We start from the raw sequence: 15,260 nt of genomic DNA, 5'->3' as shown, positions 1-15,260 counted from the left end.
ACTTCAACTCAGCGTGGGGGGCCAAACTCCCCCCACAGGTAAACAGTGAGCTGACCTGGTCAGTCTCAAACACAGCCCCAGTTCTCACCTCCAGCCTGCTCCTGGGGCTGCTGCCACATTCCTGACAAGGAGCCCCTGTGGACAGGGCTCTGTGTCTCAGGTGCTGGGCACTGCAGGGACCAGGGCAGCCCCCTCTGGGGACAATTGGGGATTCATCCCACACCACAGGCAGGACCAGGGGCCCTCCAGTACAGGCTGGTGGGGCCAGAGCCCATTGGGTTTGGCTGCTCAAACACCAAAGCTTTTGGCAAAGATGGGACAAGTTAAGTGGGTTTTCCTGTCCTGAGAGAGAAGAAATTGTTGAAATTAAGCATGGAAATTAAGTCCACTGTGGAAGTCAAAGGCTCCTGGCTTTCCCACTCCTGTTCTGATTGCTCACTAGAGGGTTTTATCCATAAAAAAAATGAGAGGTGGCACCAAATAAAAGAGCTCTTTTTCAACATTTTCCCCCTACTTACTTTCATACATAAAAAGGATGTCCATTTTTTCTTAGTGCATTCTTTGCCTAATTTTAACAGAACTGTTTTCCTTCCAGGCCCCACTTGTGGGTTCTTCAGTCCTTTGCCATTGGACTTTGGACAAAGGAAGAGAAGGATCTGCTCCACACGGGTGTCATCCTACGGGGAACACCCCCTGTACCAGCCCCAGCCTGGGCCAAGCACGCTGCCTCACTCTCCCCATTCTGGATGCTGGCTCCCATCCAGTCTGAGTTTTCCCCTGTTTTCCATGTCTAAGGACAGGAACTTGTCCTGGTCAGGGTGTAAGGCCTTAAACTGCACCTTGATCTGGGGGGCTGTGACTGGGATTCCAGCAGGGAATTCATTGTTTTACAAATAAAAGTTATTCCAGGGAGCTGCTGCTTCACCACACAGTGTCAGCAAAAGAGAGAAAACACCAAAGGTGTATCCAAAAACAAGGATGAAATGATTCCTCCTGCTTTTAGTGGGATCAGGGCTTATGCTGCCCTGGAATGACAAAGAACTTCTCCCTCAGCCCCCCAGACAGCCCTCAAAAAGCCAAAGTGCATCAGGGAAGGAAGGAAAGGCACCTGCTGGGGACAGCACAGGTCCAGCTGCTCATGGGGACTGGGAATGAGTCTGGAGCCAAAAGCCCCTTCCCAGGCTGGAGGGGCTTGCCTAAAGCACCACCTCTGGGAAGCAAAGGGCTATGGAAGAAATGGAGTGGCAATTTACAATAATAATCATAATGTATCAGGAAAGAGCAACAACAGAAGCAACAATCATTCCAAGGGAGCAGGAGGGATGCTGAGCTTTAAACAAGGTTTGAGTGAGGCAGCAGCTCCTGGGAGTTCTAACCCACAGCTCCAGGTCTGCGCTTCCAGGAGCACTGCAAGCTCCTACTGCCCAGTCCCTGGCTTTGCCTCCTGCCAGTACTCGGCACCTCGGGCACGGTTGGGTGCGAGTGCTCCAGTGCTGCTGCCCAAGGGAGCAGGAAAATGGCCACTAAACCCCTTCCCACTGGGCTGGCTCCGAGCTCTGGCTGGGGAAAACATTTGGCACCCCAGGCATTTCAATGAAATCAGTTTCCATCACTTTGAAGATGCACTGAATAAACCCAGGGCACATAAGTAAACCTCTCCCCATAAGGACAACCCCAGGGAATACACAATTATTCCTATGCCTGGCCAAACAAACCAGCAGCCAGGTTTTGGGGAGAGACTCCAGACTCTTATCTCCTTCCCTGGCTGTAAACCACTTGCAGAGGCTTTGGAGTTCATACAAGCTTGTCAGGATTTGGATACTTCATTTAAATTCCATTCAGATACTGGAATGGAAGTGTCCTAAAGGCACCTCCACTCAGACTTTAAGCCCTCTACCACCAAAGAATTTAGATGCTCTTTTCTTAGGAACACCCCACCTCTGCTTCTTTAGGTGTCTCCATGTGGGACATCAATTAAGTGTGGACAAATTTTAGAACGCAGCTTCCAAGTCAAGTTACCTGCTAGGAAATTACTCCAGCTCTCTGGCACCTTGGGCTGTTTTAAACACAGCCTGGCCCTTCATGGCTGAGGCTCTGAGCTACACAACTTGTGAGCTGGCAAGTAACAGCAGCTGAGGTCTCATCCCAGCTGTACACAAAAACAGGGAGGGGGGGCTGCACTTGGATACATGCAGGCAGGGTTGGGCCCCTTCTGAAAGCTTCAATCCCTGTTTTTCAGAGACTCAATCAGGGATAATGACATTTTCACAAAGCTCTCTTAAGGCACGTGAAAACCCGAGCAAGAAAATGGAATCAAACCCTTTGTTCCACTGGCCTCACGCCCCAAATTCCAACGGGACAGACAAGTCCCTCTCCTCGCAAGGCAACGTCTCCTACCTGGATCTGTGCCTTCCCCAGCCTTTGGTGGCCGCTGTCTCCATCCTCACACACTTCCTCATCTTCCTCCTCAGCAGGCCTGGCTTCCTCATCCTGCAGAGCAAGCACAGGGACAGTCACCAGCCTGCTCATCCCAACCCTGGGCAGCAGGGATGGACTGCTGGGACCCCCTGGACAGTCACCCCTCTGCTGGGCACCATCCCTGCTCTGCAGTCCATTCCCGTTCCTGGCCTGGCATCTCCTTTGAATGGGATGTTAAACCACAACCACTTGCTCTGCTTGGTTTTGGGACATCAGAGACTCCCCCAAGGCAGTGGACAAAGCTCCTGTTCCCACAGCCTCTGCCTCCCAAAGCCCTGCTAGGGCCAGGCAGAGCAAGGGAAACCCCTCAGTTCCTGCTGGAAATTTCCTCTTGTGCCCGTAAACCCAGGGAAATCGTGGCTGCCCCATCCCTGGAAGTGTTCAAGGCCAGGCTGGCCGCAGCTTGGAGCACCCTGTGGATGGAATGAGGTGATCCTTAAGATCCCTTCCCACCCAAACTATTCTGCCATTCCAGGATGATTCTGTGATCTCTCCCTGCATTTATTTTGCATCGTTTCCTCTCTAATCTGAATTCCCAAATTGAAATGATTTTTTAAAGAAATCATTTAAAATTATCCCAGGAATAAAAAGGGGTGCATCAAACATACAAGAATCATTCCTACCTCCATCAAATCATTGTTAATTGGAGGCCTATTTCCTCATCTCTGTCCTTAGTTTTCCTTTCCTAGGAAACCTTATGATCCCACAGTTTCTCCAAGAGATTTACTGGGATTGCAGAAAGGTTTGCTTTGTCAGGGAGGCAGGGGGGTTTACAACACTTGTTCCTCTGCATCTTTATCCTTTCACCAGCTTTCCCCTGGAACGGTGCTGCAAGAGAAGTTCAGAATTACTAGGAATGGATCAGGTTCACCTTTTTTCCTCATTCTTTTCCAACTACTTCAAAATTCTTGGAATTATCCTCAAATGAGGCCTAGCAAGCTACTGTGAAAACATCAATCAGAGGAACATCTTGAAAAGAGAAAACCACATCCAGCAGCAGCCAAAACAATGCCACTGCTATTCTTACCTGGTCTCCAGGTGCTCCAGCCAGAGCTCCCAACACCCATTGCCATTCCATGAGGGTGAGGAGGCAGTTTTGGACGTGTTCTTTGCCACGGGATGGGATAACAGAGCCCAGAGGGTCTTTGTGTCCCTTCCAAGCCACCCCATGATTCCATGATACCATCAGCACCTATACCAATTCCATTCTGGAAAGCCCAATTCCATTCCTCCCATCAATTCAGATTTTCTCCCTTCCTCTCTCTGCTCCACATCAGGCATGTGTTGCCACGTGCCACAGCCATGGGATGCCTCAGCATTGCCTGGGAATGCCACTCAAGGCTGCCCTGGTGGCCTCAGCGCTCCAAAATGCCCAGCTGGCTCCCGTTCCAGTCGGGAATGTCCCAAACAGCAGCGTGGGGTGTGCCCTCTGCCATCCCACCATTGGGGCAGCTCCCATAGAATGTGACCGACTTACTGGGTTTGGAATTCCTGGCTTAAAAGTCAGGTGGTGAAATATCCTCTCCTGGGAATATCCAGAAGACCAGAAGGCTCCCTGGAAGCCACAGGTCAGGGACAGAGTCAGATGAACGATCCTGAACTGGTTTTCAGGGGATGCATCCCCAACCTGTGGCTGCAAAAACTCCAGAGCTGTTCCTTCCCCTTGGGACAGCCAGGGAAAACATCCCCAGCATGGATTTCTGACAGGAAAAACCTCACTGCTCCAGGCTACTTGGCTCCTCCCAAATCCAGGCCAGCACTCCAACAGGCTCTAAGGACAAAACAACAGCAAAGACCATCTCAGGGCACACGCCACGAGCTGGGCGTCACATTCCTCACTGGAACTGGGCTGTTCCCACATCCCTGGGACAGTCGGGAGCATCCCCCGTTCCTTGCTCTTCCATTCAGGAGAAAGAGACAACAGAGCTGTCAAACAGCCAGTGTGTAACCCCAACAATCCAGGGAAAACCACCTTGCTCTGGGGAGAAACATCATGCCCAGTTATGGAAAAAGCCAAAGAGCAGTACTGGAAACACTCCCAGGCATGGAGGCTCCCAGCTCCGGAAATGCAGCTCACAGGCTTCTTCCCATGGGAACCCCAATCTTGCCCGGGACTGGGCTCAGGGAGAAAGTCCTGCCCATTCCACCACTCTGGCACAGACACCCCAGGAAGGTGTCCCTGACCATGGCAAGGGGCTGAACAGGATGGTCTGTAAGGTTCTTGCCAGCACAGACCATTCCAGGAGTTTAAGGTGGATTTGAGCAGCTCCTGGGGACATGAACACCACCCACACCTCCCACCTGGCTCAGCCCAGAGTCCATCCAGCACTCACAGAGAGCTGCTGGGTGCTGAAATTCTCCCTGCTCCCCCTGCCTGGGAAACCCTGCCTCCAGCTCCTGGGAAAGAGGAGCTGCATCCTGCTGGGTGCCCCTGGCTCTGGGCAGCTGCCGCCTTCAGGCGGGGGGATGGCTCGGGCAGCTCTGGTGACTGTTCCACCTCGATGATTTTGTGTTTTCCTGCATTTCTCTGGGCTGGAGGGGAGCAGGGGGTGCGGTGGGAGTGCGGGAAGGCAGCGGCAGGGAGGGCAAGGAGTGCGGCTGGGCACCGCATGGCGCAGGGGGGCTTCTGCTGGCAGTGGAGGGGCGCGACCGTATGGAGGCGTCCCCGCCGCTGCCGGCCACTGCCCACGGGGCTCCTGCCCGCCCCCGGCGCCACTGACCCCACACCCCGTGTCCCCACACTGGGAACCACCATGGAAAATCATGCTGGAACCTCTAATCCTGAGCCCGAGCCTTGACCTTTTACTCCCTGACCTTTAACCCCTTGACCCATTCCTTGACAACCCGACCTTTGATCCCTTACCTTTGACCATCCAGCAAGTGGCCAAGATGCCCGCGGGCGGCTACGCCAGTGAGTAGGTAAAATGGAGACCGTGGCGATCGTGCCAGATCCGAAGGCGAGCTCCTCGGGCAAAAAGATCCACGATGATGTCGAGACTCAAAGGCCGATGACAGAGATGGGTGGGAACTGCCCTGCTCAGCAAAGGCTCAGGTGATGCTGAGGAGAAACCCTCTCCCTTTACTTCCAAGGGACCCTCCCACAACAGCCCTCTCCTCTAAGCTAACTTCCAATTGCCTCCTGGAACTCCAAAGGCCTTTCCCTTCTCCCAACCACTGCTCCCAACACTTAGCTTTCTGAAGACAAATGGACAAAATCCATCCTTGACAGAAAAAACGCATCAGCACCTCAGATGTCAACACGCTCCCCACGGTCCGCTTTGGCAGCTGCGAAAGATGGAGAACAATGAGAAAATTCAGCCTCTGACAACACACGCCAAAAGAGACCCCTTCCGCAAGGCCCCCTCCCTCGAAACTGCCGAGGCTCATCGCTTACCTGCTCTCTCCAAACTTCAGCTCCACACCTGCTCACGGTACCTAAGACAACAAAACAGAAAACGTCACTGTTGCCCTCAAGAAGAGCATCCCCGGGCTACTCCACACCACCGCCCCAGCTCACCTCAAATCTTGATCTGACTCTGGAGGTGGCCAGGACAAACCTGCACAATGAAAAGGGACACGCTCAGCACGCTGCCATAGACCGCTGGCCTATCAGCCACCCCACCTAAATGCCACCTGCTCGCCTCTGTCCCTTGGCACGCCCAGGGCGGCAGCAGCACCTGCAGAGAAGCAAAGCAAAACCACACGAAACATGCTGAGAGACTGTGAAACCACAGCCTCCCTGCTCCGACTGAAGTACACCACACCTATACCTTAGGCTTGCACCCTCCAGCATCCAGGGCCAGGACATCCTGCAAGTGGACCACCTAAAACACACAAACAACAACGGATGCTTAGAGCTGCACCAAAAATTGAGACCGAGGCCGTAACAACTCATTCTGTCCACTGGTCACTGCTCACCTCGCTCCATCGCCCTTGACTGCCAATATCCGGCATGACTTCCTAAAAAAAAAAAAAAAAAAAAAAAAAAAAAAAAAAAAAAAACATGGAACAATGCTGTAACATAGTAGCATGACATAGCCCAGCAGGACTGCAGAGAGGGGCAGAGAGGGAAAGCTGGCCAGGATCTCATTCCCAGCCCTGAGCAGGGGCTTTACTGGCCTGACTGTCCTGTACTACCCGAGCTCTGGGGACAATGAACCAGGCTCAGTCCCTGCCTCACCACTGCCACCGTGAAATTCTGGCACTGCAAGAGTCAGGGGAGATTTCAGCAGTGATTTCAGCAAGGTCAGAGCTGCTCCCAGCAAAAGCTGTTCTTAGACTACTCCTGCCAGAAGAACCCAGAGTACCTGCCACTGCAGGATGCTTGTGACTTCCAGGTGGAGGAGAAGGGTGGAAACAATCCAAGATGAAGACAGAATGATGAACACAGCAAAGAGGATTTCTGTATGCTCTGCACTGTTTTGTCACGTTCAGCCCTCCCTGGGCTGTTCTCTGCTTGTTGTTCTCAAGATCAATATCTCCGACCAAGGGGGGGTGATGTGAATTCCAAGGAAGTACAATTCAATTCTCCCCTAGATCTTTCCCTAAAGTACAAGATACTGATTCACCTCCCTTCCCACCAGAGTCAATCAAAGACTATCCAAAAACGTAAATTATGATAATGCAGAATCTGGTCTCCATTAGAAAAATTAATGTAGTATTTTTTATCAGAGCTTTGGTTAAATGTAACAACGCAGGAAGTTCCTGTGCTCAGGTTATTGGAGAGTGCGAGGTTTTCTCATCGCATCAGCCCTGTCAGCTGACAAATGTGGGTGTGCACTAAGGCACAAAGCACCGACGTTTGCACACTACAGCTGGAATCTGCTATCTCCGTGTGCAGACACAACCACTGCTCATTACAGATAAACCCACAAGGGCTGCTCCAGCACTGACTTACCTGGGGAAAAACCAGCACTAAGAGGAGGAAAATAAAAAGCATGGGAGTAGTAGTTTCACCCTGAGCAGCTCCATGAGATGGGCAGAAATCAGAGGATCCCCTGAGTAACTCTGAACTTGCTTTTCCTGATCACCTTTCACAGAATCCATAGCAGCAACCCATGGACATCCCGTGTGTAGGTTTATTCCAAAACCCACTCCCAGAAACATGAGGATATTGCACCTAAAGCTGCCTCTGCCAGAGGGAAGCAAGAGCTGGGGCTGGGAGAGGAAACAGGCAGGAACTTGCTCTCAGGAGAGGCAGCACGTGGGCTGCTGGCACTGCCAGCAGGAGGACGCAGGTGGGAGCAGGTAAAATTCCAATACAAAATGCAACTGGGGAATGTGACGGTGCAGAGGCTGTAGGTTGGCAGTCTAAGACTTTGGGGTTTATCACAGCTCTGCGAAAGCACCGAATTTCACCAGCAGGTACCATTCATCCTCCTCAGGACAAGCTTCCAAGAGTTCATCTCTCAATCTGTGCCCCAGTGTGGGCCAAGTGCTGGTGGAGCCTGGGCTGGCACCCCGAGCTCTCACCCCCAGCTGGCACCCCCAGGGCTTTCCAACGTGCCACTGCCACCCAAGCCACAATGGTGGGCCCAGCCACAGCTGGGGCCTGAGGAAAGGAAGGAATGAGCAGGGACTTAGGACACAATCCTGCCCTTCAGACAGGCAGATTTACTGTGCTCCAGTCTCAAGGGGGCTCTCAGTGGATAACTCAAGCATCCCACGTGGGACACTGGGGCCAAGGAGCAGCTGGAGGCAGCTCTGTCACCTGGGCTACCTGTGTGTAGCCATATTTAGCAATAACTGAATTGATTGAAATAAAGGGTAAAAGCTTGACTCAGCCTGTAACTTTCACCTTTCTTTCAAGTGCAAAAAGAAGCAGAAAAATCCATTCATATTGATGCTTTCCAGCTATGTGTCTTTCAGATTCCCAGGTGTTCATCCCCTCACAGAGTTTTAGCGGTGACACAGAAGAAAGTTCTTTGTGTGCTGCCAGAAAAACGAGATTTCTCCCATTTTTTATTTTCACACCTAAAGTATGAAAACATTATCATCACACAGAATAGTTCTGCACACTCTCCTGTGGGCAAGGGGAAGATTCCCTGATAGGCAGATTCCAACCCCTCCTGTCCATATTTACATCCCTAAGGCCTCAGACCCTCTGTAGGTAACCATGGGGTTCCCAGGTGAGAGGAGTCACTGTGAGAACAGAATTAAACCCCAAAGCACCTCAGAGGAGACAGCGCCTGACTCTGGGAGTGCCTCCCTCTCGTGTGGAAGGTGTGGGTTACTCAGGAGTTACTCCAGGAGTTCCTACTCTGCCCAGGCCAGGCCTGCTCCGGACACTCCCCGTGCCCTCAGAGCCACAAACCCAGCTCAGGGCTGGGCTCCAAGCTCCAACACCACCAGGAATGAGCACTCCCTGAGCCCCCTGCCCTCCCAGCCCTGCTCTAGGCTGGGCAGGCACTGAGGGGCTCACTGACACCTCCAGTGTGGCTCTTTAAAGGTGGTGGCACAGGTGCTCCACAGCAGACCTGTGCGAGACCCAACTTCTCCACGGGCAAGGAAGAACCCCCCAAAGCAGGTGACACAAAAAGCTCTGGTGTGGCCCAGGGACTGCTCAAGGTCACAACCAAAATTAGTTCTGAGCTCAGGGTGGTGTCACTTCAGTTCCCTGCCACTGCTGCCACTTCCTGCCACCTTCAGCTTTTGTTCCAGGCACCAAAATATGAATTTTTCAAGGCCAGACCATCTAAACTATCTGAAATTGCAGCCTGGCTGATCTCAGGAGCTCCCAGACTCACTCATGAGGATGAAGTGACAGACCAGCAGTGAGCACTTCTCCCTCTTCCAGCCAAGCTGTGAATTGCTCCTCCCTCGGCTTCAGCAACCACTTTTCATGCCAGTTCCTGAAGAGAATCTTGTGCTGAACATCCATCACTTTTTCAATGCAGAGCATTTGGCTTCATCCTCAAGCCCTAGAAATACTCAGCTAAACCAGCACTAAAACCTGATTAAACTCGCATTCTGCACAGCACAATGAACTTGGACTTGGGCAGGAATCAGAATATCTGGGAATGAAGAGAACCCAAGAGCTCTGAGAGGTTTGCTTTGCCCTTGACCTGCCTTGGGCTCCTGGCTCTGCCACAGCAGTTACAATAAGCAGAGCAGTGACCTCCCCTCCCCTCCTCATCAACACAAACCCCCAAAAGCAGAGTTTGTCTCTCTCAGACCCACCTTGAACTGTGTCCGCAGGAACAACGAGGGTGTTGAAAGCAGCAACCCCACAGCTCGGCGTCTGCAGGGCTGCACCCTCTCCATCCTACAGCCTCTCCATCTCCCCACAGCTTGGAGTGATCTGTTCTCCCAGTTTAGAGAAGGTGACACCAACCTCACTTTGGTTTTGGTACAAACTCTGAGGCAGACGCTGAAGGCAAAGGAAGACGAGGTCTTGGTGGGAAGGGACCTTAAAGCCCATCCAGTGCCACCCCTGCCAAGGGCAGGGACACCTTCCACTGTCCCAGGCTGCTCCAAGCCCCAGTGTCCAGCCTGGCCTTGGACACTGCCAGGGATCCAGGGGCAGCCACAGCTGCTCTGGGCACCCTGTGCCAGGGCCTGCCCACCCTCACAGGGAAGGATTTCTTCCGTGTATCTACTCTGAACTGAAGTTTAAGTATCTAAGCTCAAGTTTAGTTATTGCTGAGCCTCTGCTGAAGATAACTGTGACACCATAGTAGGAGAGAAAGGGAATAGGCCTGTAGAACAAACCACAGGCGAGTAACAAACCGAAATGATGTGGCCAAAAACAGAAGAGAAACTTCAGTCACCAAAAACTCCAGTCTATTCCTACATCCTCACCCAGGGGGACTCCAAACACTACACTGCAACTCATGCTCCTCCCAGCTCCACACACACATTGCTGGGACCTCTTGGAAGCTGCTCGAGCTCTCTCCACGTGCCAAATCTGCCCATGGCAGAGGTGCTGCTTTCCTGGCTCAGCTCCCAAGACTCAACTCTCAGTATTTCCGCCCTCAATACTGTAAATTTCTGGTGATCTGGAGCAAAGATTTCTGGCTTGCTGTGTGGCTTCTCACACAGAAACTGACCCCAGGGGCTCAGTCTCACTCTCTCTGCGTTTGACACAAGTCATAAAGCAAGAACTGCAAAGACATTTTGAGGCAGTATCAGGGGCCTGAGACAGCTTTTGAGATCAAAGTTGAAATCTACTGTTTTCTTTCATTGCTGTTAAACTGTACTGGAGTCCTGGGGGCACTTCTGGGCGCCACAATATAAAAAAGATAAAAATCTGACAGCATCCAAAGAAGGGACATGGGGATGGGGAAGGGTGTGGAAGGACCATGAAAGAGCTGCTGAGGGCACTGGGTTTGTTCTGGTAGAGAAGTGTGAGGTCAGAACACATCGGGGCCTACAGCTCTGATCTCCGCTCCCTGGGACAGGGACAGGACCCAGGGAGCAGCTGGAGCTGGGCCAGGGCAGGCTCAGGCTGAGATCAGGGAAAGGCTCTTCCCCCAGAGGCTGCTGGGCACTGCCCAGGCTCCCCAGGGAATGGGCACGGCCCCGAGGCTGCCAGAGCTCCAGGAGCGTTTGGACAGCGCTGCCAGGGATGCCCAGGCTGGGGTTGTTGGGGGGTCTGGGCAGGGACGGGGGTGGGACTGGGTGATCCCTGTGGGTCCCTTCCAGCTCAGGATATTCCAGGATTGTCTCAATCCCGAACAGGGGAGAGTCTGCTCTCACACAGAGCTGCAAACACACTGTGCAGGAGGCAGCAAATGACAAAAATTGACATTGATACATTAATAAAGCCAAGATATTAAGCAAGCCAAAAGATAAATTTTCCCTTTTGCTCCTGACCAACAAGACCTGTCCCAGTCCCAGTCCAGCCACTAAGCAACTCCAGTGTGACACCGAGACTGTCTCACACCTCGAGGCCGACACACAACAGCAGCACAGCGCCGGGAGTTTAATCACATTTCCCTCATTAGAGGAGACAATTAAATGACCACTCAGGTGCACAACTACTCCTGCAGAGCACTTCACTAGACCCCGTTTTGCAATAACTCCCCCAGGCTGCAAAGCCCCATTTGCCAGGGACCTGAGAGAAGAATTCAGTAGTTTTAAAGGAATGTCAGGAACTAGGAATACACCTGAGAGGAGTTCAGTAGCTGGGAGGGAGCCCAGGTGACAAATGAACACACAGGCCCCAGCAGAACCAGCTCATTCCAAAGACTGGCACTGAGGAAGGGCCTGGGCAGTCCAACAGGGGCAGGTGGGCGCCTGGCTGCCAGCACTGGGAACACGGGAATGCTTCAAAGCACCGGCACTCCTGAGAAAATGACCAAACAAGGCCGTAATAAGGCGAGAGATGAGCTGGGGGGGGCAGTGGGTCCCACACCTGCCCCTTTTCCCTTTCCACTGTACAGCATCTGCCCAGGCTGTGAGCGAGCTTTGGCACAAGCACTCAGTTCTCCCCCAAAATCCACTGAACCACTTGCTCATCTCCCGAAGAGAATCACAGGCACAGCACTGAATGCACCGGATACCCGGCTTACACCTCTCAACACTTTCTCGCTTTGTTTTGCTCATTGAAAAATGGCGAAAAAGGAAAAAAGTCAACCCAGAGCCCAGGAACGTTAAGTGACTTTTACAAAGTCCAACACAACCCCCCCCAAGAATGAGGCTTTACGCAACAGCCACCCGCTCACTCCGGGACGGGATTGTGTCCGGACCCGCGACTCTTCCCTCGCTGACCTACGGCAGCAGCCGCCCGAAGCCAATTCCCCGAGCACGGCAGCCCCGCGAAGCCGCCCAGAGCCGCCGGCCGCCCCCAGAGCCCCGCAGCCCGTGCCGGCCCGCTCCATCCCGGAGCGGCTCCGGCGCCAAACCGGGAGAGCAAAGGGGAAGGAACAAAGCCCTGACAAAGCCAATGACCGGAACAGGATTCAATCCATCAGCGGGGAGGGCAGTGCAGCGGCCCCGCCGGCCCCGAGCCCGCCCCGAGTCCCCGTTCCAGGGAATGCCCCGGGTTGCGCTGCCCGGGGAGGGACCCCCGCCCTCCCGAGGTGTCCCCCACCGCGGGGCGCGAGCGCAGGGAAAGCCGCGGGTCCCGGCGGGAGCTGCGCCCGCAGCGGCCGATGCCGCCCTCGGGCCCGCCGCTGCCGCCCAGGGGGCGGCTGGGATGTCCCGGGAGTGCCCGGGGCGGGAACGGCGCGGCCCCGGCGCTGCCCCGGTGCCGGCGGGAGGCCAGGCCCGGCCGCGCTCACCTGCACTGGCCGCTCTGCTAGGCCCGGACTATCTCTTGGCTGCCGCCACCGGCGAACGATGGAGGAGCCGAGGAGCCACCGGCGAGTCACGGAGCGCCGGGGGGCGCGGGGCGGGCCCGGCGAAGGGAGGGGAGGGCGGCTGCCAAGCGGGCGGCCGATCCGGAGGGGTCCCGGCGGTCCATGGCGGGCCGGCGCCGGGCTGGCGGCTCGCAGGGCTCGGGCAGGGCCGCAGCTTGGCCGGGGCTGCGCTGAGCCCGGTCCCGGTCCCGACCCCGATCCCGGCCCGGTCCCGCCTGGCGCTTCCCGGCGGCCCCCGCCCCGATCACGTGACGCGCGGGGAACCACGTGACCCCGGCGGAGTGCGCGCGTAGGGGGCGTGGCGCGGGCCAGGCCCCGCCTCCCCGCGAGACAGACCGGGACAGACCAGGACACAGCGGAACATGTTGATTATTATGCGGGCAATGACCACGGGTGCAGCAAAGAGGAGCAGGGTAACGGAGAACATGGAGATGAGAGCCACCCGACAGTGCTCCTGCTCGTGTGACGGGCACAGGGAAGCCACTGTGGGAATGAGAATGATGGGAACGAAGAAGGTCAAGCATTGAGCACCCCACAGCACCCACATCATGGGATTGGGAAGGTCACAGCGGCAGCAGAGCTTGCAGAGCTTTTCCATGTCCTTTTTGGCGCTGATGGCTGTCATCCAGAAGAGCACCCAGTAGCAGGAGAACGCTGACACCAGGTAAAGGAATCTCACGTACATCAGGGGCATGACAGGAGAGCAGGACACATTTTCCAGCAGGAAGAGCAGGGCAGAGGGGACCGCAAAGAGGAGGAAGATGAAGTCGGTGACAGCCAGGCTAAAGATGCTGGCAGTATGCCCTTTCCCTCTGAGGAGGCAGAAGAGCCCCGTTCCCAGCCAGCCCACAGAGACAGATGAGCAGTGTCACACTGTGTATGGCCACGTCGGTGACACGTCGGTGACACGTCGGTGAAATGTCTCTGCTGCGACCTGCCTGGGAAAGGAGGAGGGAGAACCTGGTGCAAAGTAAAGGGGAGAGAAAGAGGGACAAGGCTGGAGCTGTGGAAGGAAGCGGAGATGGCCAAGAGGCAGCTGAGCATTTTGCTTTCCAACTCTGTGGGGGGAAAGAAAGCGCTGTCAAATCCATCCAGGAAAACAGAGGAGAAATAGCAGGTGGTGGAAATCGCCGGCAATTTGGATTCAATTTGTCTGTCTGAACTGCAAACGCCGACAGACACCGAGCACCGCTGGACGCCTGCTGGCGTTGCGGTGTGTCCTGCTCCGGCTGCAGCCCGCCTGGCGAGACCCCCAGCAGCAGCTGCCCGGGGGCTGCGGATCGGGCAGCAGCCAATCGGAAGCATTGCACCGGGCGGCAGCCAATAGGAGCCCTGGCTACTCCGGCAGCCAATGGAAAGCGCCGTTTCCTGAGGGACCAGGCAAAGGTCGAAGCCCCTCACAGCGGCTTCGTTTTTTCGGACATTCGTGGAAAGCTCGGAGTTCTTTTTTTTTTTCTTTAGCTTGCCTTTTCCAGGACAGGAGGGATTCCGGCGCGGGGTATATCCCGCCTCGGGCGCTTCTGGGCGGTTTTGAAGCGGGGGGAGCCCACCGCGGCAGTGGCGGGAAAAGGGGGTGCGGAGTATAAAAGGGGGCGCCGGCGTCGCGGCCCCTCAGTCGGGGGGCGGCGGCGGCGGCGGCAGGAGCTCCGCGGGCTGGCCCGGGTGCGGGGACGCCGCCCTGTGCGGCCGAAGGCGCCGGCCCTGAGGCGCGGGGAAAGCGGCGTGGCAGCCGCGCATCGGCTCCGTCATCGGCAGCGCCGCTTCGTGCCGGTAGGGAGCGGGAGAACGCGGCGGCGGGCGGTGGGTGGTGAGTGCCGTCGGCGAGACGGGGCTTGGGACGCCTGCGGTGTGCGATCTCCCGAGAGCAGCGGGGAGGCCCCCGGGGAGCCGCACCTAGAGGGCTCTCCGCCCCTGCCCCGTGTCACTAAGAGAACTGCACCGCGAGACCGTCGGGGCAGCGCTGCTTGGAAAAAAGAGCAGCACGGGAAAGGCTGAGAGGTGTAAAGGGAATAAAATATTGAGCATGGTAAAAGAGGTACAATAAAGGTACTGCAGCAGGTGTGGCCGCTACCCCGTGTCACTAAAAGAGCTGCACCGCGGGACCGTTGGGGCAGCGCTGCTGGTAAAAAAGGAGCAGCACGGGAAAGGCTGAGAAGTGTGAGCGGAATAAAATATTGAGAGTGGTCTAAGAAATATTGTAAAGGTACTGCTGCAGGAGTGGCCGCTGCCCCGTGTCACTAAAAGAGCTGCACCGCGGGACGGTCGGGGCAGCGCTGCTGGTTAAAAGGAGCAGCACGGGAAAGGCTGAGAAGTGTGAGCGGAATAAAATAATGAGAGTGGTCTAAGAAATGTAAAGGTACTGCAGCAGGAGTGGCCGCTGCCCCGTGTCACTAAAAGAGCTGCACCGCGGGACAGTCGGGGCAGCGCTGCTGGTAAAAAAGGGGCCCGGAAAGGCTGAGAAGTGTAAAGGGAATAAAATGC

At 55.2% G+C, this 15,260-nt stretch overlaps 1 long non-coding RNA gene across 9 annotated transcripts in view; it reads right to left on the bottom strand.

The window, feature by feature from the left end:
- LOC125329215 overlaps positions 1-12,910 on the bottom strand; it is a 29,066-nt gene extending 16,156 nt beyond the window's left edge. For 2 of the 9 annotated variants that reach the window (XR_007205096.1, XR_007205095.1), the window contains exons 1-11: positions 12,702-12,888; positions 6,397-6,438; positions 6,249-6,302; positions 6,112-6,155; positions 5,996-6,035; positions 5,873-5,913; positions 5,725-5,763; positions 5,342-5,511; positions 3,956-4,249; positions 3,102-3,306; positions 2,398-2,490 (exon numbers count right to left, since the gene is read on the bottom strand). This is a non-coding gene — a long non-coding RNA (uncharacterized LOC125329215). Of the gene's footprint in view, positions 1-88; positions 2,491-3,101; positions 3,307-3,955; positions 4,250-5,341; positions 5,537-5,724; positions 5,764-5,872; positions 5,914-5,995; positions 6,036-6,111; positions 6,156-6,248; positions 6,303-6,396; positions 6,439-12,189; positions 12,209-12,701 lie in introns of those variants that run through there. The other 7 variants (XR_007205090.1, XR_007205088.1, XR_007205089.1 and 4 more) reach the window with 7 other exon arrangements.
- Between the last annotated feature and the right edge of the window lie 2,350 nt (positions 12,911-15,260).

The sequence above is a fragment of the Corvus hawaiiensis genome, chromosome 8 (assembly GCF_020740725.1).
Source record: "Corvus hawaiiensis isolate bCorHaw1 chromosome 8, bCorHaw1.pri.cur, whole genome shotgun sequence".
In the NCBI taxonomy this organism is placed as follows: domain Eukaryota; kingdom Metazoa; phylum Chordata; class Aves; order Passeriformes; family Corvidae; genus Corvus; species Corvus hawaiiensis.
This window is presented reverse-complemented; position numbering and strand designations above follow the sequence as displayed.